Genomic DNA, 25,132 nt, shown 5'->3' with positions numbered 1-25,132 from the left:
TTACTGCCTCGCAAGATATTCAATTTTGGAATTGGGGGCATATCGTATGTCTGTGTCTGCAGAGGAAGTTAAAATAGCGCTGCTAGGTCTTTTGTGTTAATTGTCTTGTTATCAGTAGCCTGCCCAGAAGAAGGGAAAAAAGCTCAGAGGACAGTGGCACGGAGGACCCGCAGGCCGTCTTATTGCATGCCCGTCTGATGGCTCAACTCAATGAGGAAAAAAAAATCCAATTTGTTGAAGCCGGACCCAACGTTTGCACAGCGGGTCTCCAGAATGTTGACGGATGAATAACAATTCGAACGCAACCGGGCAAAATCTCATTACTGACTTATTGTAAGACTGGAAAGCAGGATAGCACTGTTTCAAATGCTGCAAGAAGCCTTTCTTTTCTCATCTGGAGCAGCAACCCCAGTAGAAAGCTGCAGGAAAAAAAGAGAAAATGGCACCTATATTTCGGAACCATTCGTTTTTGTTTTCTCTGGCGTTTGCCTGCATTTTCTCAAGAAGCCATTTTCTTTTCTTACTGGTTGCAGGCTAACAAAGCCCCTGGAAAAAAAGGATGGTGCTCTGGTGAGGCAGCTAGCCATGGTGATGCTTTACACAATGAGAAAGCCCCAAATTACATTAAAGTTCAACACTCAATCGCAAAGCCTGATACCTCCCACCATTTAATTTGCAATCAGTCAATCTAATGGAGAGACAGGCAGGGTGCTGACTGCCGGGCAACAGGAATACGGTGTGTATTCGATGGTTTGTGTATTGAGTCAGGGTAATGTGTAAAACAATGGGATTTTCTTACAGAAGCCTGCATCTGTACACTCAGACACTTCAGACCAAATACAGCGCTCTCCAAAAGTATGATAATGGTCAATAGAAATTTGGTGTTTACAAAATTTTACACTTAAGGTATTTGGATTTGTGATCAAAAGATGAATATTTGACAAACGTACAGAATATCAGCTTTTATTCTGTGGTATTTACCTGCATGTAAGTTTAACCGTTTTACAGAAACTGTTTTTCTGTTAACACACTTTTGAAGGGCACTGCACCTTACCTCCAGCCCATACACGTACGCACGCCCTGGGATCGGTCACAGAGACCCCCACATGCCTGGGTCCCGTCACAATGTGACACGCCACGCACCATTAGTGCTCTTTGTCTGCGGTGTCCCCAAAGTGACACAAAGCCCCGTGGTGAAAGGCCTCTAACCCCTTACATCAGAGCGAAAGAATGCAGCTGCTCCTGGAGGATTGGCTCCACGGAACACATGGAACAAGGGGGTCCAGCTAATGGGCCAAAGACTCCTAAAGTTCCGGAAGCTTCTTCCACCCCGCCGCAACGGTACAGCAGTTTTGCAGTGATAAATAAATCTACAGATTGTACAACCACACTGAATTTTGCATTCCTTGAAGAAGGCGCTACTTCTGACTGTGGACTAATGATTGATGGCTGGGGAGGATTCTGCTAGCCCCCCAATCAACCCCTTCCCTCCGCTCCACTCACTCACTCACTCACTCACTCACTCACACACACACACACACAAACACACACACAAAGACAAAGATTGCAAACAGTGAGAAGCGATCTTGTTTCACACACAAAAAAAACAACAACCGTGGAGCTGAAGGGCGATTGAAGACAGCCACCCGCAGGGCGTCAAAGCCAGATGGCATTCCATTGTGCCGGAGCGCTACCTGGCTAGCCTCCCTCCCTACAGTCTTTCTGCACATTCTAATAATATTCATAATGCACAATTCTCCAAAAAAAAAAAAAAAAAAAAAACTCACTTGAGGAAAAAAGTCTCAAGTGGACCGGCACTGCAACCTTCAAGTGCCGAATATTTTTCTTCTAAATATCCTTTAAAAAAATGTTTTAGAAAACAAAATGAAAGCACTAAAGTCTATAAACTACACTTTAAAAAAAGTTCAGAATACTCAATATTTCAAGGCAACGTGCCTGTTTTGGTTTTTTAGTTTTCAGCTCAACTTTTAGATTTAAAAGTTTTGAGTTCTAATTACACCAACTAAAATCAGAAAGTTCAGAAAACTGAGATAAAAACTTAAAACTAAATATTAAAATTTGAAAGCAGCTCAAAACTAAAAAAAAATAGTGAAGCAAGTTATCATTGAAATATTGAGTATTTTGAATTTTTTTTGCACTTTCAAAATAAGCTAGATAACCAAGACCATACAACTAAATGTTAATGTATTCATCAAAATCCATCAATCATACTTAAATTGCACAATGTTTGAAATGATTAAAACCATATTGCAAATTCTAAAAAAACATCATTGCACTGTAGTATATAATGGAGAAAATATAATGTTTCAGAGTTTTAAGTCATGGTGGTCATTATGACATTCCCAAAGGCTTTGGTTATCACCAAGGGAAGCTGGGAAGGAGAAGGGCATACTGTGAGAGATAAAGAAAAGAGCAAGAAACACAGAGTGCTGCTGAGCACCAGCTGGTGACGGCTTCCTTCAAACAGCAACTGTGGGTCTTAATTTAGTCCAATAAATTACAGTTTTGTTCATCGGTCTGTCTCCCCTTCCAATCTGGCTTCATCTGAGGCAGCTCCATACTTTGTTTACAATCCCTTCTCCTGGCATGAGCTCTCAGCATTTTGGCATCATTCCCCCCCTAAACAACATTATTGTAAAAGAGAGGCTCTGATCCTCTGGTAATCCGTGTCTTCTGCTGGTGTGCGTCTGCAGAGCTGAATATTAATGGCTCTGGGAGTCTCTCGCAGGTAGACCCAGTCGCAGCTCACGGTGCACGCCCCGCCTCACACCTCCTGGTCGCCTGGCTTCTGGCAGCCGGTGCGGCATTCTTTACCATTAATCAAAATGCCTGTGGGCCAGCCGAGCCTTGCTGCTAGGCTGGCGATCTGCGGCGTTCCCTACTCATTCGAGGGGGCCTTCAGGAAGGCGAAGGAAACGCACTTGCGCGGGAGACGCGAGAGGGAATGCAGAGTATTAGGAGGCATTCCTGTCTGAGCTGCAGGCCGCTGCGCGAAGCTGGTCTATGACCCGTGAAACAGCTCGCACTCTGTCTCTTTTTCAGGTGCGCGGGGCTCAGTAAGTCATGCCAAGGCCCTGAAAAACAGCCCCGCTGCGCTGCTGGGAAAAACAGCTCTGCCCGGACAACAGGGCCCCCGCTCGGGGAACCCCGGGTGCGCGGGAACTGCATTAACTCGCACGACATGCGCTGGAATCCCCGAAAAAACAAGCAAGCGGATCCGCTGGCTGCTATTTCTCGCGTGCGCTCACGCTGGGCCCGGGGACAGGCGGAGGAGCCGCGCCGAGGCTGTCCGGTCAGAACCTTGACCCCTCTTGGCTAAAGTTAGAGGAAGGACACGTGACAAGGGACTGTCCCTCTCAATCAAGCCCCCTGCAGGAGGGCAGCACAGCCCTGCAATCACAGCCTCCCGCCCACCCCCCCCCCCCTCTCCTGCATTCAGAGTCTGCAGGCGGAGAGAGTCGTCTTCCGCCGCCCCCACCTCCCCGTCAGAGATAAGATTCTTTCATGCCAGCAAACAGCGGTTGACTCTTAGCATCAGACGCACGATTCCAAAAGTTTGTGCCGCAGCTTCGCTGTGAAGAAGGTGCAAGCACACGCAGCTGCGGAAAGCGCGTCAGAACGAGCTCCACACCGAGAGCGCTGCTTCGGCGGGGGCCGATCCAGCGGCAGCGCTCCCCGCCTCTGTGCCATATGTTCTCCGCTACAATTCAGCCAACTTCTCCTCACCCTTTCCACCTGCCTGGGGGTTAAAAAAAGGAGAGAAGCGGAATAACTTAGCGCAGTTGTTTCTTCGACACCCACGCCCCTCCAAAACGCTGCGTCGTCTTTGGAAGTGGAGGTGTGGGCACAAACATATGGCATGCAAACGCACGCACGCCTTCCTGAATGAACGATGAGGTTCCTTTGCACCGAACAGGTGGCGCCGAGCAAAACTGGCGACCAGCTCTGAAGCCCCCACCCCTCCTCCTCCCCCTCCTCCCCCCCCCCCCCCCCAACGCCTCCTCTCGGGTCCCTGCAGATGGGCAGTGAACACACAGCTCCCGAGGCTCGTTGGGGAAGGAGGGGGAGGGGGAGGGGGGTAGGGGGGGGTCAGCGGGGCCAAATAAACAGAATGCACAGCCGGAATGAGGGTATCGGCTATCACCCTCCCGGCTCGTGGAGAGCGGAGTGAGTAATGCGGGGTCAGAGGATCCCCGAGGTTCCCCACAGCTGCTTTTGTCATCAGGGTAGTGGCAGCTCTCCTCTTAGCACAGTTTGGAAAGGAGGTTTTACGTGTTAGACGGATTTATATCTCTGATGAGACCTGACTCAGGATCCCCCTGGCCTGTGAACCGGAGAATGCAGTGGGCCTCTGCACCACACTAAGGGGTCAACTATTTTAGTTTTAGTTCTTTTTTTCTCTCTTTTTGCTTTTCCTGATGACGAGGGACCCGCGGGCTAGACTCACAGTTCTAAGTATATCCAAGCAACAGCGGTATTTTCTCTAATAAAACATTTCCAGTCAAAGAATTCCAACAAACACTATCATTATTATTATATTACCCTAAAGGAGCTAATCCAAGAACTGCACGTAGTCCAGCAGTGGGCTGAGATTACATATACATTACACATGCCGCTGAGCAACGGCATTGAGACACTCACGATGAATGTGTCTGTTTTCCTTTCAAAAAAGCAGACAACTGAAAAAAAAACATTTTTTAGCCCAGGGGAGTCTTAGAGACCATTGAAAATGACTGCGACTCAATCACAGAGATGTGATCTCTCCCTCGGAGAACAATCATCAGTTAAGCGCTCCATGGACACCCCTGCTGTTCACCACGCAGTGCCCGTAGATCCCCCGCGCGCGCGCGCCATTAGCCAGATTGGAGGCGCAGATATGGCCCGCTTTATGCACGACACAAGGACACCTTCCGCCTCGCTAAGGCCCCCCCCCCCCCCCCGAGACACGGGGGGCCCGGCCATCGTTTATCTTTCACGCTGAGTCGGAGCTCACTCCCCGGAACGCGTGCGCGTACCTGGATACGGCCGAGAGCGCGCGACCCGGCGGCGGCGAGACGGGAAGTCGGCCCGAGCGTTAATTCTTACTCGGCGCAAAAAACAAGCCCCCCCGCCTTCCATTTTTTTTTACACTGCGATATCTTGATTATGACTGTTATCTGTTCGTACAGTCTGCAAACCTGCCCAGACTCCGGATAAAATGACCCTGGATGATTTGTAATTATGATCAAAGGGATGAAGATTTGAAGTCATAGGATTCGATTATAAAGCCGCTCAAAGGTGAGCAGGAGAGAAAACACAAGGAAGGACGGCCTTGAGGAACCGCTATGCTTTTTTATGAGAGCACCTTCAGGGACACAGGCCTTCAGAACGCAGTCCACTGCACCATAAGAAGCCAAATGGAGCAGCTATTTCCTTTCTTGTGGAAATGAAGAGAAAGCACTTGCTGTTCGCAGTTGACCAAGATCAGTGCTTGTGGCAGAACAGATGTCAGGATGTAATTGTGGGGTCCCTTCAGAAGCCACAGTGACGGTCCTGGCTCTGATCTGCTGAGGTTTATATAGCTGCCTTTTCTATAGTGACTGAGAATTACCTGTATAAGCGGAAGCCCTTTCCCCAACCCCCCTCTCCACCACCTCAGTTCTCTGTTCCCTTGAGAAAGGCAGAGTTTAGAATTGTGTCCTGAGGCTTGGCCAGGCCTTGAGGCTGTGGCTTTCTTGAGGAGTAGGGGGAGATGTGTGCCTTGATACACCTTGGTCCTCATTGGAGGAGGTGGGAACAGATTCTCCTTGGCAACAAGCAAGCCGGGCAACAGGAAGCTTCCGTGACAGTGGTGAAACAGTTGTGAGCAAACGACTGGCCCTTAGCTGTGAAAAGACCGATGCTGCAAATGGTTTTTTTGGGAGTGGGAGAAACTGCTTCTGTTGCCGAGCCTAACCACAGCCTAGGAAGCATGTGTCAACACGTCCCACTCCATGAATCCTCTGCTGCTGTGAGTCCTCAAGCTCCAAGCTAGCCACATATACGTGATACTCTGGCAATTAGCATAGAACATAAACACCAAACAGAGACCTGAAACCAGATGCGAAAAATGTGATTGCCTGGTCTGCTCGAGAACAGTTGTGCTCTCCTCTAGACCAATCACAAGCGACTAAGACATGTCACTGTTAATTGTGAAGCCTTTAAACTGGGGATTCAGGCGGTATTAAAGGGGGGTGGGAGGAGAACTGCATTTCAATTGTGCTCCACAAGCATTTTTTATGTTCCTGGTCGAAGATTAACATTCATTACCACTCCAGAGAGTCTTCCAACATCTCAGGCACTGGCATATTTATGAGAGCTGAGAACACACAAGGTTGCTGTGGTTAACAAATTCCGAAAACCCGCACTAGCACACATAGTGAAGGTCGTGATAGCTGAAGTATCCTTGTTTACGTTACACATTGCAGCTGTGAACAAAACTTGTCCTGCACTTACATAACAGGACAAGCAGCAAAAGGAACACAAAGCACCCAGAGAAATACTCCAACCATTTGTGTGTCCACAACAACAAAGCTGTCGGGCAAAAATTCCTCCATGCATTTTAAAATTGCTGTAGTTCTTCTGAGCTGTCGGGGCATATATGCACGAGGTCAAAGACTCACAAGGACGGCTTTGACATGTCCGCATCACACCTGCCAAGTTATTCTAGACAAAGGTCAAAGTGCGAGGGAATTATGACCATTGCGCTGATTCACAGAGCTGCCTAACAGTGTAGTCTTTGAGCCCCCATAAAGGAGCTATTGAATGGGAAGGATAGGGCAAGGACGGTGGTGGGGGTGGGAGGTGCTGAGGGGGGGTAGGGGGTAGGCTGGAGCACGCAGACTTGGCGTCGATAACCGAGATCCGCTCTTGCAGAGCTGGGAGATCTGGGTGGCCAGGTTGGGCTGATAGTGGTCCCTTCTTCCCTGCAGGATCTCTGCTGTCGGCCAGTCTGCGGGTAGGCAGATACGGGGGTGCGTGGGGGAGGCAGGTGGAAGTGCCGCACTGGCCAACCGTGGCCTTTTTCTCGGAAGTGTGATGGCCTCGCCATCCTCCTCGCAGAGCTGAGGACCTCTGGGGGAGCAGGGGCACGGGCTGTGGCCACCAGTCTGCTCACACCAACGTGGAGCCGGTCACACCTACAGGGGGGCCAGGAATCCAGCCAGCATCGAAAAAGCAGCCATTCCCGTCCCACATGACTTAATTAGCACACCCACATCAGCAGCTGGGAGCTCGGACTTCCACCAGGGCACAGTTAAACTTAGACTTTCCTTCTACTCTGTGGCAAAGACAAGTGTGTTTATCTGTCTCTTATTCCCAAATGACTCATAGACTGTGTAAGGGCATTATCCCAACATAATTACAATATGCTAATGTGATTTGCACTTTTTTTTGTTAAACAAGCTTCAGTCAATTAAAAGAAAATAATGTTTTCCCCAGCAGCTGACAACCCCGATAACGTGTTAAAGACGCACTTAAAATAATTAGATTAAATTAACCAAATTGTGTCCATTGAGCTGTATGAAAGGGCATTTCTGAATTCCTTCTGAATGCATAGTGCACATTATTAAAAACAGTGGATTTGCTAAACTTTTCCAATGTTTTGGGCTATGAATTTTTAATACCAATCAGCATTTAACTTTTGATTTGATTTTTTTAGCCTATGAGGTAAAATGGCCCCCACAGTGATAGCAGCCATTTGAAAAGCTGGCATATGAAAATAAGAAATAGGGTGAGAAGTGTAGTGCAGTCAGTAGGGCAGCTGACTCTAAAACCATATGCGACCCCCTCTGCGTGTGTGGGGGTCTGATCTCTGCCATGGCACTTCTCAGCTGTGTCCCTATTCTACCTGTTGCCCTCTCTGCTTTGACCTGTCTGCATAAAGCAAAAATACAAGAAGAGTACAGAGTGTCCGATTCCCGTTTAAAAATAAGAAAATGACAAACACATCTCCTGCTTTGGTGGAGATGCATGTTCTCTGTTAATAAAGAACTGAGGGTTTCTTTATTAAATGTTTTCTGCAAATAATATATATAATAGATGTTTTCCTCAGTGATGTTTAAAGTAAACAAGCAATAGACTTTGATAAAAACGCTTATATTATTATTACTATTATTATTATTATTATTATTATTAACCTTTATTTATACATGGTAGGTTCTTTAAATGCAGTCTGCCCAAACCTTAAAAAGTTGCACTCATTTGGTGAGATTTACAGAAGTTCCTGGACTGGTATGTGGCAAATTAACTACAAATTGACATTTGAGCCCTCTACGGTTGGCTAGATATTCATTATCCTACTCTAACTAATCCATGCTGTGGTGGTATAACAGAAATCCATTGCAGAAACAATGCCAAAACAAAACAGGTAAGCATCAGCAATGAGCCTGGCAGAGCTGAGCTTAGCAGACTCCAGACAGAACTGCATATACCTGACCAGAGGGCTGGGGTCACCTCCAGCCGCAGCCATGTTTCAATGAGTGTTTCAGTTGTTCTGACAACATTCAGATGAAGGTGCCAAAATTAAAACAAAACAACTATAAACCAGACCACATAAAATGAGATGAGCCGGGTAAATACTCACACTTCTTTTACATTTGTGAAAGAGAGGGAGGAAAGGTTTTTACAAATGAAACGTTTCATGATTTGTTTTGAGTCTGGGGTATAACAAATCCAAAAGAATTACAGGCAACAAAATTTAATTTGATTAACTTTACATCAGGCCAGACCAAACCATTCTATAGCTGTAACTATTAATGTGAAGAAAACTTCTCTATTTTTAAAAACACTAATGCCTCAGAGTGAAATAATAAACATTATTATTTGTTCATGAGACTTGCATGCCCCGCACATCCACACCTTTCTCTCAAAATTTCCCACCTGTTTTTCAGGAGCCCCATAGCCGGGCTGCATGCTGAAAGTGTGTATTATTTAAAAAGGGCAGCCTTGGCTTTGCAGCGGAAGAAAAAAAGATGAACACACTGATAATGTGGAGTGAATGGTACAGCACCGGAGGGTGAGAAACACAGGCCCCTCTTTCCACTGATAAGCACCTGACAAATTTCAGGCTCAGATTACGAGCTGTTCCCACTCAGCCTTGTTTCTGTGCCACGTTCCATGGCAACTGTGCTCCAGGAGCGGACGACGAATTGCGGCCATTTTTCTTTCAGGCCGGATTACCGACTTTCCTCCAAAAGACAAAAAAGCTTCCACTTTGTCCTGCAACTGAATTTTACATCAAGCAGGCAAAATAAGGACATGCTGTTTTGATGGAAGTGCGGACGAACTATAGTGAATGGATATGTACACACACGCGCGCGCACAAAAGATACACACAGCACAAAGCCAGTATTAGCACAGAATTTTTTTGATAACAAATGGAGTGCTGAGACATACAAACGGGAGCTATGACCCTTTTCAACTTGATGCATTGCCTCTGTCAGGAGTGATTATAAGGAAAATAGCACGACTGCAGAGAGGGACTGGAAATACACAGCTCTCCAAAAAATCAGGGAACAGTTTGTCGCCCCAATCCTCTTTCCAAGCACATAAACAGACAAAACGATGCTCATTCTTTTTATTTCCAAGTGAGCGTTTTATACTTACCAAGCCTCCAGACTAAAATCAAAGCTATCACTTCATATTAAGTAATAGGATACCTCCAATCCTTAGATTTTTTAAAAAACGCATATTTGGATAGATTTTGTACGTTTGCCCGAAGCCGTGCAGATGAACGGATAAGAAATTATTTTATAATGGCTACTGGCAACTCCATTATTCAACAAGAAATGTTGTTAAGTTTATTTTACAGTGTACTACCTCTCTTATTGAGCTGCCATTTCAGATGCAGCTAAATTGATTCTGTACCATGTTGTGTGGTGGAATGTGCTCTCCATAATCTATTACACATCAGTCCGGCTGAAAAATGTGGGGTCCGAGGGTTTGCGATGATTAGCCGCAGAGCCGAGCCATCCAAAGTTCATTGTTTCAGGTCAAAATGTTTTTCAGCCGCCATCTGCCGCGATCAAAAAGCGCGAATGGGCGTAAACAAATGCCGGAGCCGAAATGACTCGCCGCCTCTTGATTGGCAGAACGCGCCAGCTTACGCAGAAGGGCTCCTCGAATTCGCCGCGGGGTCAAATTAGAGAGCGGTGAATCGCACACGATCAATAATGGAGCACTCAGCCAGGCTGTCATGTATAGCACCGTCAGTGACATATGAGCGAATTAAAGACGTAAGCCCAGGCTCAGAAGCCTTTCAGAAGCCTCTCGCAAAAAAAAGCCGGAGCTTCGGTAGGCCGCAGTACCCAGAAGACTCCTTTTTAACCTCAAATCAGGTTCGCTTAAATGGTGCATAACCTATGACACAACCTAAGAGAATACAGGTATCAATTCTAAAAGCACCTCTAAGATTGAATAGTTTAAATAGTGTTTGTTAAGGGTAAATAAGGTGGCTGCTATAAAACCACCTTAGAGAAGACAGGCAGGGCCGCCAATGGGGGGGGAGCAACCAGGTCCCTATAGCCTAATAATATAATTTTGTCCCGGCTCTATAAATTTCACCCGGCAGCCCGATATTAAAGGATAATTTCGTTTTTTTTTTTACTTTTTAGGTCAATTTTTCCAAACTAATTTGTCAATGCTAGTTAGTATTGACAATAGTATTGTCACGTCTTTATTGTGGAGTTTTGGTCACCCCAAGAACTGCTCCACTCTCTTTCAAATGCAGTCTAATGGGACCACGCAAACAAGCATTAGAATGCCCTCTAAATGTGACTTTCACCAAATAAAAGCTCAATTAGCATGCACAAATGTATTTAATATATAACTGTAGCTACGTGTCCAAAGTGTAATAATAATGTTCATTTTTGACACTTTTGAGTGCTCCATTTTCACTGTGGCAGGCTGTATTCATACTCACAGCCAGGGGGTGCAATCATAGAGCTGTTCACTATAGTAACTTCCGACGTGACACGTCAGCTCGGTGTAGTTCTCACTGATTGAACAATGCATGCTTCTGATAAAAGACGAAGTCTGTCAACTGAATCACCACCTGGTAAAGAATAGACTGGTGGAAAATTAGCTAAATGAATATCCCCTTCAGATGACGCAGTTATTTTGAGGGAGGTATATACATGATAATATTGATTAATACTGTTCACTCATAGCAGAGCATATGTGTGAATCACTGATACGTTGAAACATGGTTACCCTCAAAATTTTCAGGATGATTGTCATCCAGTCATGTGTCATCTGGCAACGTTCAGTGCTAGAGTTGGCAGATGCCCAGATTTCAACAGGAATGTCTCATTTTCAAATTATTTGTACATGTCAGGCTTGTGATCCCAACTGTCAGTTTGTAATGAATTTGTCTCACCAACACCCTGGTCCATTCCAATAGCACACAAACATATATACCAAGATGGCACCATCCTTCAGTAAATTACAGAGAAATGTTCCATAAGTTTGTGTCTGAGGTTATAATATTGTTGTAAGATACACCAACATTCTTCCCATTTTTATTGTGCAGAACTCTGACATCCAAAACTCTATCAAGAGTAGAGATGGGTGATATATTGTTTGCACCAAATATCCAGTTTAATTTTATGCATGATGTGGTTTAAAGGATATTTTGCATATCACAGTATGCTCAGGCAAGGTATCTCAAATGCCTGTAACATTGCTATTCGTGTGTGCAATTCACATTTTTTTCTAAACCAGCACTAGTCTCAACATGTTCTTGATCCATTTAGCTCAGCTGTACTATTCCTGAATAAGATGGTGTTATGCAACATGTTAATGCATACCTATTAATAATAATATTTATTCTAGGTGTTAAACAACAATATGCTGTGTTTAGAATTTATCATAAGATTTTAAACGTATGATGATATGATTTTAGCTCATAATGCCCACCCTCATTGGAAGGTAACTTCTGTTTGTGCAAAAGAACTGCAAAAGAACAGTCCTAGAAGTGTGTAGAATCAAGTGTGGATGACTCAAGGAGCCCTTGAAGGTTTGAAGACACCTTTGAAATCCCTGTGGGTGCTCCTAGCCTTAAGCCCCCACTGACAGCCCTTATGATTAAATCATGAAGGGAGCGTGCCTTTATGCATCTGTGAACTCAGCGGTAACCACACGAAGTGAAGACACGCAGGGCAACTTCAGCAGTGTGCGGCTACCATCACTTCTTTCAATTCCAATGCAGAAACATAATCCGCCTTCAGACCGTCAGCAGAGTAACTGAAGACTTACTGTAGGTTCCACCAATACAGCGCACGCTCTGTGCATGGTGTGGGACATTCCCGTTTCGACTGTCCTCCAGGAAACAAAAATGTACATTTTAAAACGCAAAGAGGCTCTTTTTACGTGTTCGGTAATGTCTTATGTAATTTTGCCTACCTTTGGGAGTTTCACTTTTCTAACCTTAAAATAATTTGTACTTTGCTACCTTCCTCAAGTGTATGAAACCCGTACATGTCTAATTCATTAACTCAACAGCAGGGATGGGGATCTGATAGTTCCCTTCCCTGCATTAGACCTTGATATCTTCAAAGATAACTTCAGATCCACTAAATGAAAGGCTTCTGACATTCCAACACCTTTTATTGGCCATCTCAGTAAAAGCTTGGCTAATTAAAGTTACACACTAATTTTATCACTGATTGCTCACAGGTAATTAAAAAATACATTTTATCAACCAAAATCAAGTTCCATAAAGCAAAGAAGAGAAATGTAAGCGCATGTGTGTACTGTACTAACACACACACGCACACACACATGCATCCACACAGACAAACACGTCCATGCACCAGAGGGATAATTATTTGACAATGCAACTTCTTACACCTAATCCATTTCTCCTGCCCCCACAATCTCACTTCAGATGACTAAGAAATTCTTCAAATTATCCTGCTTCCACAACTGCAGGATCTATCATAGCTGTCATAGGATGGCTTCAGATTAATGCAGACTTTGAGACTTTGCTTTGAGACTGTTCCTTCCTGTGGGCTAATGCTGTAAACAGATCTCTTGCACAGGGCTTCCAACGTAGGTACTTTGAGTTCACAAATAATTCAGTGGCCTTAAAACTAAACTCGCCTCAAAGAGGCAGATCATTTGCTGATGACAGCATGAAATTTTGCCGTGTTCTAAAATCCTTCCCTTTGTTTGATTCTCAGTGCCAAATGGTTTGACAAAATCTGAATACATGCAAGGAGGATGCAATTTTGCCCTGGAGATGTCTGCTACAACATTCTTTGAAGTTGTAGGAGTATTTTTTTGTCTATGGATTACACAAGACCAAACTTGATGCTACTTTTTGGGTGACGACCAACAAGACATTTGGAACACTCTGTCCAGCTTCACAGCAACTTTCCGAGCTATGAAAAGCCCAGAACCCTATATAACAGTCAAATTCTGTTTGTGTTCTAATCCTGAAGATGCAGAACTTTGACAGTGTTCATCAAAAGTTTCTTAGTTCCTGACACACGTATAAACTTTCCAAACTATGCTTGGGCGCCTATCCAATGCTCCTGTACTCATAGGGAAGATGTCCACTGTATTAACATCTCCAAGATTTGGACCTCTCAATACTGCCAAAACAGGAATTGTGGGATGCCTGATAAACTGAGCTATTTGCAGCTCCATTCCATCAATTATATCATGGCCGCTGTTTCTGAGCAGACACGTACAAAACACATCAAATCAACACCATGCCTTGACAAACCTATTATTATCGCCATCTATGAGAAGACGCTCAACCACCGCCAAAGCTTTTAACTCCTAAGCTTCCTTGGAAAAGATTTCCACAAAGCATGAAAGAGCAGAAATCCCCCTCAGCTCTACTTCAAATGGAGCTCAGGGCAGGTGCTTCTCCTCCGCTTCCCTCTTGATTTCATTAAAGTTTGAAATTTCATTTTAAAGGGTATAAACAAAGCCCAGTCATTATGAAAATTGAAAGAAAGGAAATACTATGCTTTATTTTCTTTTTAAAAACAAAAATGATTTTCAATAAAGCAAATAGAAAGCAGCCCCTGGGTGAATACACAGGGGGAAATCAGAAATAGAGTGACCAGATGTTTTTGATTAGCTTTTGAGGGCTGCAACCACAGTTTGTGTGTGCTGAGAATGCCACAATGCCCAGTGTGCATATATTGTTCTGTTGTTGCAGAGGTTTAATTCCAATACTATAAGTGAAAAGAGTTAAACTAGTGCGGCCTGTGGCATTCTTAAAGAAAGAAACCAGCCACTGTGGCCTGAGGGGAAGTAAGGTTGTTTGACACAAAGACCACAAAAACACCCAAGTGCAGAACCCGGGCTTTACCAAAGTTTTGGAAGTGAAAAACCATGACCTGCTGCCCAATTATGACAGCCCCACCGGAGACCAATCCCTTTGAAAGCATTAATGGTAGCACAGTCAATAAAAACAGCTCCCGAGAAGCAGGTATAAAAAAAATAGTCTCAGAGCAGTCAGCCCTTTCTGAAGGTACGGCTTGCTGAATGCGAATCAGAGATTCCATTCTGCAGCTGACACGGGTTCAAGCCTGTCCATACGTGCAGTCCAGATGGGAGCAGGGAAAGGGGGGTGGTTTATTGCGTTCACAATTTTCTCTTCCAGAGCAACAGCTGTCCACATCATTGACACTGGATAGGATTAGAATCTGATATGGCCCCACATGGCAGGGCAGCAGCCATGTTTGTTAATAATCTCTCCTTGCTTGCGAGATGCTCGTGTCTACATTCTGAAGCCGAGTTCCGCTGCTTGTGTGCTGCTTCAGCTGCTGGGCGAAAGGGGGAGAGCGCTCAATGCACAAAAGTGGCGTCCGGTCCAAGAAGACAACTGCTCCTTCCAAAATAAAACACGGCCCTTCGGACTCTCCTGTGAAAGGGGGAGAAGAGACTCCGTGGATGAAAACTCATGGTTTATGATGGACAGCACACAATTAGGTGCCTTTTCAGTCAATTAAATGCGAACTCCATTTTAAATAATGCAAGTGTCATAGGCGTGTGCGTCTCAGAGAGGGCTGAGTAATTGTCTCATGCCGGTGCGTGGGCACATGGGCCTGGGACAATACAGCGCAGATGCTTCTAGAAAGGTCTGAAGGCTGGAGCTGGGGACGCAGGAAGCCAAGGTCTGTGCTGTGGCAGAAAATACAGAGCTCTGAAGCATCAAAACTACAAAGAACAAAAAAGAGGAGTGATTCATGGAAACAAGAGCGGTCATTTCCGTGGCAAAGCATTCATGAGGAGTAACGGGAGCAGTGACATGCCACAGTGGTATTGTGCGTCAGATCCTTTCACCACTGAATCTCACAGTCGACACAGATCACATTCCAGAGAAATTTTTTAAAGTTGACGAAATTCTGCCTATTTAATAAGCCCTCGGCCTTAATGTCAAGGGAAAGGCAGCATTGCCTCTGACAGCACTGGCAATCTTGGCGACCGTCAGAAGGCTTCTGGTCCAAGAAGAAAGGACGTCTCTGTTGAGGAGGTCAATTTCATTTACTGACTGATGAACAGCCCAATGGGGACAAATATAGCTCCTGTGTTTCCTCTCAGCGAAAACGGTAGGGCGGAAAAACCCTGGCAAAAGAAGAGCTTCCGTCTGGGCCATGAGAACAAAGAGCGTTTAAGCACACCCCCCCTCTTACCTCAGGCAAACTCTCTTTCAAAAACAGTTTGTAGAATCTGCCACGAGAGGAGGTAAACACTCAAGATAATGTGCAGTGCACTTTCAACGCGAGAAGTTCAGCAAAGTGCAGGCAAACACACATTATGTGTACAATGCCGCAGACCATCAGTAGTGCATTTTGCCAACTTTCCCGGAAGAATGTTTCAACCATGAGTCAATTTAAAGATAGCTTTGCAGGAGCTGGTGTTATCTACTGACTGGTACAAATGATATCACAACTATTTACCCTATAAGGTGTGGAGAGGTTCTGCTCCAAGCTGCAGTTATAATTAGACTAAAAGGAGTGCATTATCACTCACAAACTTTCAGCGCATACCTTGAGACACTCCAAGTTTGACTCAACATGCAAGAATACAAAAGCTAAATAGGCTAAAAACATGTTTAAAACATACTCACAGCAACACTTAGCAATTATCTAGTTCTGCTTGATTGCTTTCGCCATGTTGGAGTTAATCTGCTGGAGAACAGCAGAAACACAGCAAGAATATGTAATATATAGTCTGAAATCAGACGCTAATGTGACCAGAGGACTTTCCACCCGGCAAATGACTCTGAGCAGCGACTGCCCCCCGTATCGAAATGGGAAGAGAGCGGTGCTATAGAACTACAAAATCTTTGTGTTTATTGGAAAGTGTGCCTGGGGGGTCACAGCATACCTCTAGACTGCAAGCCCCCACCACCATCCCCCTCTGTTCTCTTTCTCTCTCTCCCTCTCTCTCACATACACATTTTATTACTTCCCACACCAGGCCCACTAGGTGTAAGGCTAAGTCTTTGGTCCTGTGCACAGCTTGAGATGTACTTCAGGATTTCATGAAGAAAGCTTTTTCTTCCAAAAGGAGAAGGGAGTGTGTGGGGGAATGGGGGGGGGGGGGGGGCACCATAGATGAGCGACAATATAGAGGATCAGTGTTGTAATGTTTTTTATTTACCTTTTTATTTTTATGCATTCCTTTTCTCTCCCATCATGACAGTAAATAAAATGGCAAACAGGACAGAACATCGCTGTATTGGTTTTGAAACGCATGTCACACAATACGATGTTCACAAAGCCACAAAGCAGGGGACCTCCCCGGCCTAGCCTGGATGTTAAAATGATAAAAGACCCAAACTTAAGAGGAACAAGCTGACTTGCTGTGTGAAACAAAAGCTGACCCAACCAGATGGGGTCTTCCTAAACCTCCGGCAGACTGTCTGGGATCCCTCTCTTTCAAGAGCAGGGTTAATGTTAGACCCGTCTCTGCAGGAGGAGTCTCTACCTCACCATAAAGCACAGTTATTTCTCTGCCATTGCTGGATGATCCACTTTTATTTTTCCTCCTTTATCTCCCGTTTTACACATTTATAGCTCTTTTAACACTGAAACAATTGTACTTGACCCCTCCGGATGGAGAATAAATCAGTTTGAGCTGAACGGCGGTGCTGCCGTCGCGGGCGTGCGAGGAGAAGGGGGGGGGGGGGGGGGGGCTGGGGGGGGGGGGGGGGGCAGTAGAGAGGCACAGGCACAGGGAACTGTGCGGAGGGATGGATTTATATCCCCAACAGGGAGAGCCACGACTGAATCCGCCATAAACCCGCCCCTTTCGAGGCCGGCGACTGCGGCCCAGACCACCTCCAAAATAAAAATACAAGCGCAGACGCGCCCCGCACGGCGTGTGCACTCCGTGTACCAGATCTTTTTTAAAATCACAGTCAAAAAAAAAAAAAAAAAAAAGTCATGACATGACAGCAGAAGCAGATTTGTGAGCTGGTGGGAGAGGGTAGGATTTTGGGGAGAGTTGACAGAGCGAAGCCCTGGAGCGAGCGTGATATGTTGGAACAGGTAGAGCCGAGCAGTAAAGAAGTTCCCTGTGCTCCAGAAATGCACTGGGGGGGGGGGGGGGGGTAGGGGGGGCATGCTGTGTCTGAATAATGCGCTGTTTGCGAACGTCTCTGCTTTTGCTCCCTTGAGGGCAAATATGAGATGACTACAATAAAAGCTGGGAACCTGTGCGCGTACTTGACTGGAGTTGCGGAAGCGGATATTAATTTGTCGCTTGAAAGAGTACATCTTTCCCGCATCTTCTTAAGTGCAACACCGGCCCATCGCCAGGGTTTTATAATTTAAGCTTGGAAAAGGGGGACTGATGCTTTAGGCGTAAGAACAACATGAGCAATGAAAAGAAAGCAAGAGGAAGAAGCTGCTTTTTCTGAAAACTAAACTGAAAAAAACCCAACAAACACCACAGAAGTTTTATTTCTGGCTTTTGCTGAAAGTTGTTATTTTGTAGCAGTGAAAAGAAGTTACTTTAATGGGGTTCTCTATTTTTCCCAGAGGAAAAGAAGGAAAAGAATAATTAAAGAATCTCTCTCTCTGTGTCTCTCTCTCTCCCCCTCTCTCTCTCTCACACTCTCTCTCTATACATATATATATATATATAGTACAATGATATCAAGGTTGTCTCCCAAAGACAGGGTCTCACCTGGGCAGTACACATTAAAGTTCTCTGTGAGGCTGTAATGCATCAGACTTCAGTAACTTCAGTATTAAACTCGAAACCTGGCTTACATCTCTATTTGATCTGAGTCTCTTCCTTCACCCACTCTCCACCCCCACTGTTCCCATCATTAATGAGCATTAAATTAAACAGTTGGATATATCACTAGGCTTCACTAAGATAACAATGCAGCCATTCAAATTTTGATTTACAGGCTCTCAGGTGAAAAGGGCACAGACATGGGGGGGATGGCATTAAATGGTGCTCCAAATAACATTGGTTCATGCTTCATTAGTGTTATGTACTTTGATAAGCCACAAGGGGCAAATAACTGTCGAAGGCATCCATCTTCCACTCAAACAGACAAGCCTCCCTCAAATAAATGGCTTGTGCCCAGCCTTCCCCTCCTATCAAGGCGCCACAGAGCTTATCTCCCTCACACTCCAGCTATTTGTAGGTTAGTAAATTATTTCCTTAAATAACGTCTTGGAACTTCTTGACCTTGTCCATTTCCCTGGTCTCACATCACTCCCCTTCACTGCCATCATGTTGGCTCAGGTGGGAAATAGAAGCCTTGGCTAAAAAGTTAACTCCCACCTGGCTTTGCTGTTCTGGGAACTAATATACACTTTTCTCAGGAGGTTGAACAATGAATCATTGGCAAATTTAACAGGAAGTGAAAGTTGGGGAGTCCTACTTTATTTTTTTTGCAATCCTCAGGTTTTGTGAGCAATGGCGTGGAAATTCCATGTGCTGCCAACAAATTCTTACATTGTGATTTCACAGACGGTGCAAATTCCGGAACCCTCTCCCCCTTCCTCATGACCCGGCTGCCTTCTCCACCCATGTTGTTGGTAATCAGCCTCTTTGAACAGAGTCATCACCATAAAATGCACAGCTACGCTCCACTTCACCCATAATAGATTTACCCGTGACACCAAGTGCCTTCAGATCAACAGCTCTGTGAGAGACCCCCCCCCCCCCCCGTTTCTCTGCCCTTCTTCAGTGAGAAGCATACAAAAAAGATAAAAAATGTCGCTACTCTCTGCCCGAGCCCTCTTGGTTTCAAAGCCTCTGTTAGGGGCCAGGCACGTGCATGGACGGTTCAAAGACCCTGAACCCGCAAAGTCCTATCTACACATCACAGACAGCATCAAAGGGAGATGTCCAGAAAAATAAAGGCAGAACCAAGGCATTATTTTAGTCTCTATTTTGCACAAAATGGTTGCCTGGCTTTGAATGTCAAGCTATATCGATGTGTTCGAAGTATCAGACGGCTTTTGACTGAATCTGATTAAAGCAAACACCCAATGCAATTTGTGACCTTTTTTTCCTTGCGACAAACATAAATGCCAGAACAAACATTTAACATTAATTGTCTTGAAATGCATTTGGATCGAACAGTCTCCAGCAGCACAAAAAACAGCCTACTTCTTCAGACAGGAACACAATTGTATCACTTTTCCAGATTACCTTGACGCATTGATAAGAACAGAATTAGATAGCAGTGAGGGGATTACACTGACACCATTAGTGGGGATTTAGCAGAGAAATTCCTTCTTTTTTTTCTTTACGTCTGATTTCTTTATATATGTACAATGTATTTGCCTGCTCAAGCAGGCACATTGAATGAAATACGCATCAAAAGAGGCAGCGGGTCTATTAAAACAAAATGACAAGAAAGACCCATTAAACACCACTTGCAAAAGCAGTGAATGCATGCAAAAGAATACATTCAGGCAGGTAATGGGTGCTTTGGCGATCAATGCTAATCCTTCGACCCTGACACTGGCCTCCGCATCAATACATTTATATTAACAGGCCTGTAATGCTGTAAAGACAGCTGAAACAGCCCATTTAAGCACACATAAGCCTCAAAAATGGAGAAGTCCTTCAGTTCAAAGTCCTCCCGTGAATTTTTTGTTCTAAAAAACAGTCAGAGCTGAATAAATAACAACATCACAAACATTATAATAACAATGATTCTGTGCATTCAAACGCACCTCGCCAGCCACTCCCTTCGTGATTTCACCCAAAAAAAAAAACCAGCCCAATTTGACACTGGCCCTCTTACGTTTCCTCGCTAACAGGAGATCGGTTTGCCCACGACAGCCGGAAGGGTGAGAGTTTATAGTTAGTTAAGATTTTTTTGATGGCTATTGATTTTCTTTAAGTGCGCTCTGACAGCCGGCCCCAAGGGCCCTCACAATCCAATCGAAATCAGACCGCTCCCAGCGGGCTCCATGCGACGGCAGGAATTAAGAAGCACTTTCGTGAGCTTCATGCCTTATTACGGTGAGGCTTTCCGCAGCGTCGCTCAAGCCCCCGTGGGGTGTGGGACCCGGGGAGGGGTGGGCCTCTGAGACAGTTTTCCGCACTTGACTGTCTGCTCTACGGTCAGCCGCGATTGAAATTCCGCAGTTTCATTTTGGGTGAAACTGAAACTAGCGCCATTCGTGTGTCCACAAAATGACACGTAACAAAGAAAATCTCCAAATGCAGATTTCCATGCTGTGTACACATCAGCAACCAGACCACAGAAACAATCACCAGAAAATAATGAATAATAAAACATACACATTATCTTTATCATTTTACATTTCAATACAATATCAATATCATTATCATTATCTTGTGAAACTGGGGAGGAGGAACACAGAATGTTATGGGTGGGGTGGGGTGGGTGGGATGGACAAGATGATATATTTTCTTTAAAGGGATACATCTCCCAGAAGTCATTTGAGAAATTCTGAAATGTGGTCCCACTTCAACAGAGCAAAGATTAGTCCATTAGCCGATGAAGAGATGAGCAATATAGTAGGGAGGCTGAACGTTCTGCCCACAGTGTAATAGCAATGTGCGTTCCACACACAAACATAAAACAAAATTGGCATCTGGGCTCACTTTAACAGGTCATTTAACAAGGAAATATACAAAATTAGAGTCGATAGAGCTATTAAATTGTTTCAAAAGTGCACCGACAGTTCATCGATGTTACTTTTATACTTGAGAAGTCAGAAATTATTATGCTAATTTGACTGTTTATGAGCAATAGTGCCTGCACTTAATGCTGTACCAAAATCAATGGGGTCATTATAAAAAATCTAGCCATATTGAAGGCATTGTTACACATTTTATTTCAAGAAGAACTCACTGTGACATGTTTTAGATGTTAATCGGATATTATTTATTCATTCACTTTCATGTATTGAGGTGACCTAAATGCGCTACAGCTGCCAGCGTCGGTCCAACTTATGCCGGCAAAGAGCCCCACATAGCTAGACCGGTAAATTTAGATTGAACAACAAGACTTTTGCATGTAGCTCTTCAACAAGATGTTGTCTATGATGTGGTAGAAAGCATTTTAGTTTAACGACTGGTTTCTTTTGTTAATCATGGTGCAAAGGAGACATGCACCTAGTCGATTCTGAGTCCCCAACTGCAATGGAATTTTGAAGCCTCGAGGCAGCTAGGTTTCAAACAGACGTTTTGTCACAAACAGTGTTTTGGGAGCACATATTTCATTAAATGATGCATCCCATACGAGCAAAAATACGCACAGCAGGTTTTACGATGCGTTTCCCTCCAGTGAGAGGGATGATTACACATAAAAGGTAAGCGGCTAATTTTTTTTTAAATCACAAAAGCAAACAACTATTATTTTCTGGCAAGTTGGCAATTTAAATGTTGCTATTTGATTATACTGTAGCATTTATATTATACATGAAAAATAAACTATCAAAATATGTGTCCTGAAAAATCACCATAACAGGCTTGACCTCCCCAAATGTAGTGGGGTGAGAAACTAAGGCTATGGGACGGGGTGCCACAAGAGTATGAAGGAAAGACCAGATGCCTCGCTCATCACATGACTGGACACAATTTTCTGTAAAAGGCTCTTATGGCCCTGTTCCCCCTCCTCTCAAACCAAAGCAGGGTCCTGCGGGGGGTTTGCTTAGGCAATAGAGAAAGTGCCGGATCCCCCGTAACAGATACATCCTAATGACTAATTAAACGGTCAGCCAGCTTGCCAAATCATCACATCCATAATCCGCTGGCTTTCAGATGATTGAGTTCTATCCAACACATTACACAAATGCTCACATTTGCGTGCTGTTTTGGGACACCTACTGCCCCTCCAAGGGCCCCAATTCTGTCAGCTGGAGTAAGATGCAAAGATCTGACGAAATGGGATGGCTTTGCACCGGCTGAGGCTTTGAGAAAGACTGTTGATAAATACAGTTAATCGAATATGCTAATTAAAATTCCGAAGCCATTTTTCTCAACAAACGCCGCTGAAATTTTAGCTTTAATTGAAATTGACAGGAAGCCGACACAGTTCATTTATGTCCCTGTAGGATGATAAATCATTATTCCCTATTCACACCATGAATCAAATTCACCGGCATGACAGCATATAACATTCCAGTTACTAGCTACATTTTGTTATCAGCTGTGGTCCATCCCTAAGGAGACTGTGCCTGGCACAGTTGCTCTAGTAGAATTTTTAATTTTCCTTCGCATTAAACACAGATTCCTTTCTCCCTCACACACACACACGTACACACACAAAAAGAAGAAGAAAAAATATTTCAGGTTCCACTTGGTGCAGTCTAAATTTTTTGTCAGTCAACTGATATTATTTATAATAACATCACCAAAGCAAGGAAATGCAGGGTAGCAGGAAATGCACAAAAAACTGAAAAAAATCCTTGTGATGCACTGACAGATCTGAAGGGGTCTTTGATGTGGCAAACCCACACCTACATTTGCCATGATGCACTGCCTCATTCATAACTGATGCACCACCGAGTTCCAAGAAAATAAAGAAATGTAAAAAAAAAAAAAACCATAGATCCAAATGAAGGTAGATAAATAAGAGGCTAATCCAGTGTTGCAAATGAGATGCGGCTGGCAGTTTGAGGTAGTTATGGTCATTCTACACTGTGGAATCTTTTTGGCTCTATTGTATCAGCTCTATGGAAAAGGGCCACCCTTTCAAGTGCCGAGCTGTTGAATATGGGAGAGAGAGGGTGCAGTCCTGCAAGCCAATTCTGGAAATGTACTGAGAGAGGCCCCACAAATTTGTCATGGTATTTACGCTATATTATACAGTTTGACGAATGTGGTTCAGAGATGTGATACACAGAAATCTAAGCTCTTTTGACTGTGGGTAGGGAGAAGGAGAGAGAGTCTTTCATCCTCGCTTGAGAAAAATAATTGAATGCTGCACCTCAGACTCTTGCAGGATGGTGTATAGAACACTTCATCCTACTTTGCTTGTAGAAGAAATAAGCAGGTCTTAACAAACAAGGGAAGCACATGTCTGCTTCAGTCAGTGACCTGAAAGACTGATACTACAGGAGGACAGTAACCTTTCTGAAAGCAAAGTGAAGAAAGGTGCAGAAAGCCTTGTATAAGCCCCTTTCCTGGGTCCTTGTCCAAGAAGCTCACATGCACAGCCCAGGTGATTAAGAAAAACCCTCCCCAGTTCACTCAATGTTCATTCTAACATTTTTTAAACCTGTGAAGTTATTTTACAGGTCTAGGCAAATCAAATGAATTACATAACTGCCATTCTTTATGCCCGAGGCAGAAAGAAATGCTGCTAACACACAATGTCTGTATACCACACCAACTCTATTGCTCTATCTACTGCTATTGTTTCAAGATATTTACTGAAAGTTAAACAACACATTCACAGCAACAAGCCCCCACCAACTTCACCACACACACAAAAGTGTTGAAATGGCTTATATATATCTCTATTTTCCAGAGAATTATTAAAAGGACATAACATGTCTGTGTCACCCGAGCATTAAAAGCAGTAAAACGCCGCTGGATGCCCTTAGGGATGCATTTTTAAATCGTTCAAACTGCCATACCACCACAGAAATGTTCAATTTCTAGGTCTGTGTGATTTGTGTTCCATTGTATCTAAGGAAGCATATATTTTTCCACCGGGTGATACTATCTGTTTTATTTGTTACATCCTGTAGAGGGGGGACACTCCTGTTTTTTTCTAGTGGCTATTCAGCTCCCAAGTTCAAATCTGCCTACCACTCCCCATTCATTGCACCCCCCTCCCCTGGGATAATATACCCCGACAATAGCTCCTGTCAGGAAACCACTATCACCACCATCTCATTTTTTTCTCTCTCTCATACCCTCCACCTTTATTCCAAATCAGACACAGGTCTCTGAAAAGAGAAGCTGCCTGATGCTGGTGGCTAAATTGATGTGTTACGTTTCATTTATTCATTTGTTCCAAACCAGAAAACACAAAATGAGATAAGACAGCACGCATGTAGCAGCATGCATAACAAAGCACTGCAACAATTTCCATTTCTTTTTCTGTCACCACATTCTTTGTCCGGAGCCTAACGATGCAGCTAAAGGTGACATAATCCCATCCATCTTTTGCAATAAACAGCAGCAGTTTTGGAAGCTTTAGTGGTCAAAAGCCCACACTTTTACATGCTCAGAGGGGGGAAACTGCATTTTTCTTGGTAGGAATATGACAAAGCTGACAGAATACCAATGGCATTAGTTATTAATTGGTGTGAAAGGAATAGCAATCTTGTTCAAATCAAACCAAAAAACATGAGCAACTTCTGCTCGCTTTCAAGGGTCAGCTATCCTCAATGACCGTCAAGAGATGAGTTAATAAAAGCCTAAACTGTATGTGTCCAGTTCGGCCAACACCCAACTCCCCCTCCCTCAGTACTCTCAGTTAATTCAGGGACCTTTCTTGTGGGTAATAAAAAACTGTGAGTAAGCAGACATTTGTAAACCCAAAAAATGACTCATCTCTTCAATGATTTTTCCTTGGTTCTTTTGAAAATGGTGTCTTTATAGAGGATGGCTTCCATGTTCAACATTATAATGTAGCAACCACGGTACTAACACTCAGGATTAGTAT

At 44.2% G+C, this 25,132-nt stretch overlaps 1 protein-coding gene across 2 annotated transcripts in view; it reads right to left on the bottom strand.

Moving 5' to 3' along the window:
• Nucleotides 1-25,132, bottom strand: part of alcama (activated leukocyte cell adhesion molecule a) — a 60,712-nt gene that overhangs the window by 34,089 nt on the left and 1,491 nt on the right. The window lies entirely within an intron of this gene.

This window comes from Anguilla anguilla, chromosome 9, assembly GCF_013347855.1.
Source record: "Anguilla anguilla isolate fAngAng1 chromosome 9, fAngAng1.pri, whole genome shotgun sequence".
In the NCBI taxonomy this organism is placed as follows: Eukaryota; Metazoa; Chordata; class Actinopteri; order Anguilliformes; family Anguillidae; genus Anguilla; species Anguilla anguilla.
The sequence above is the reverse complement of the archived record's forward strand: the minus strand, read 5'-3'. Positions and strand labels throughout refer to the sequence as shown.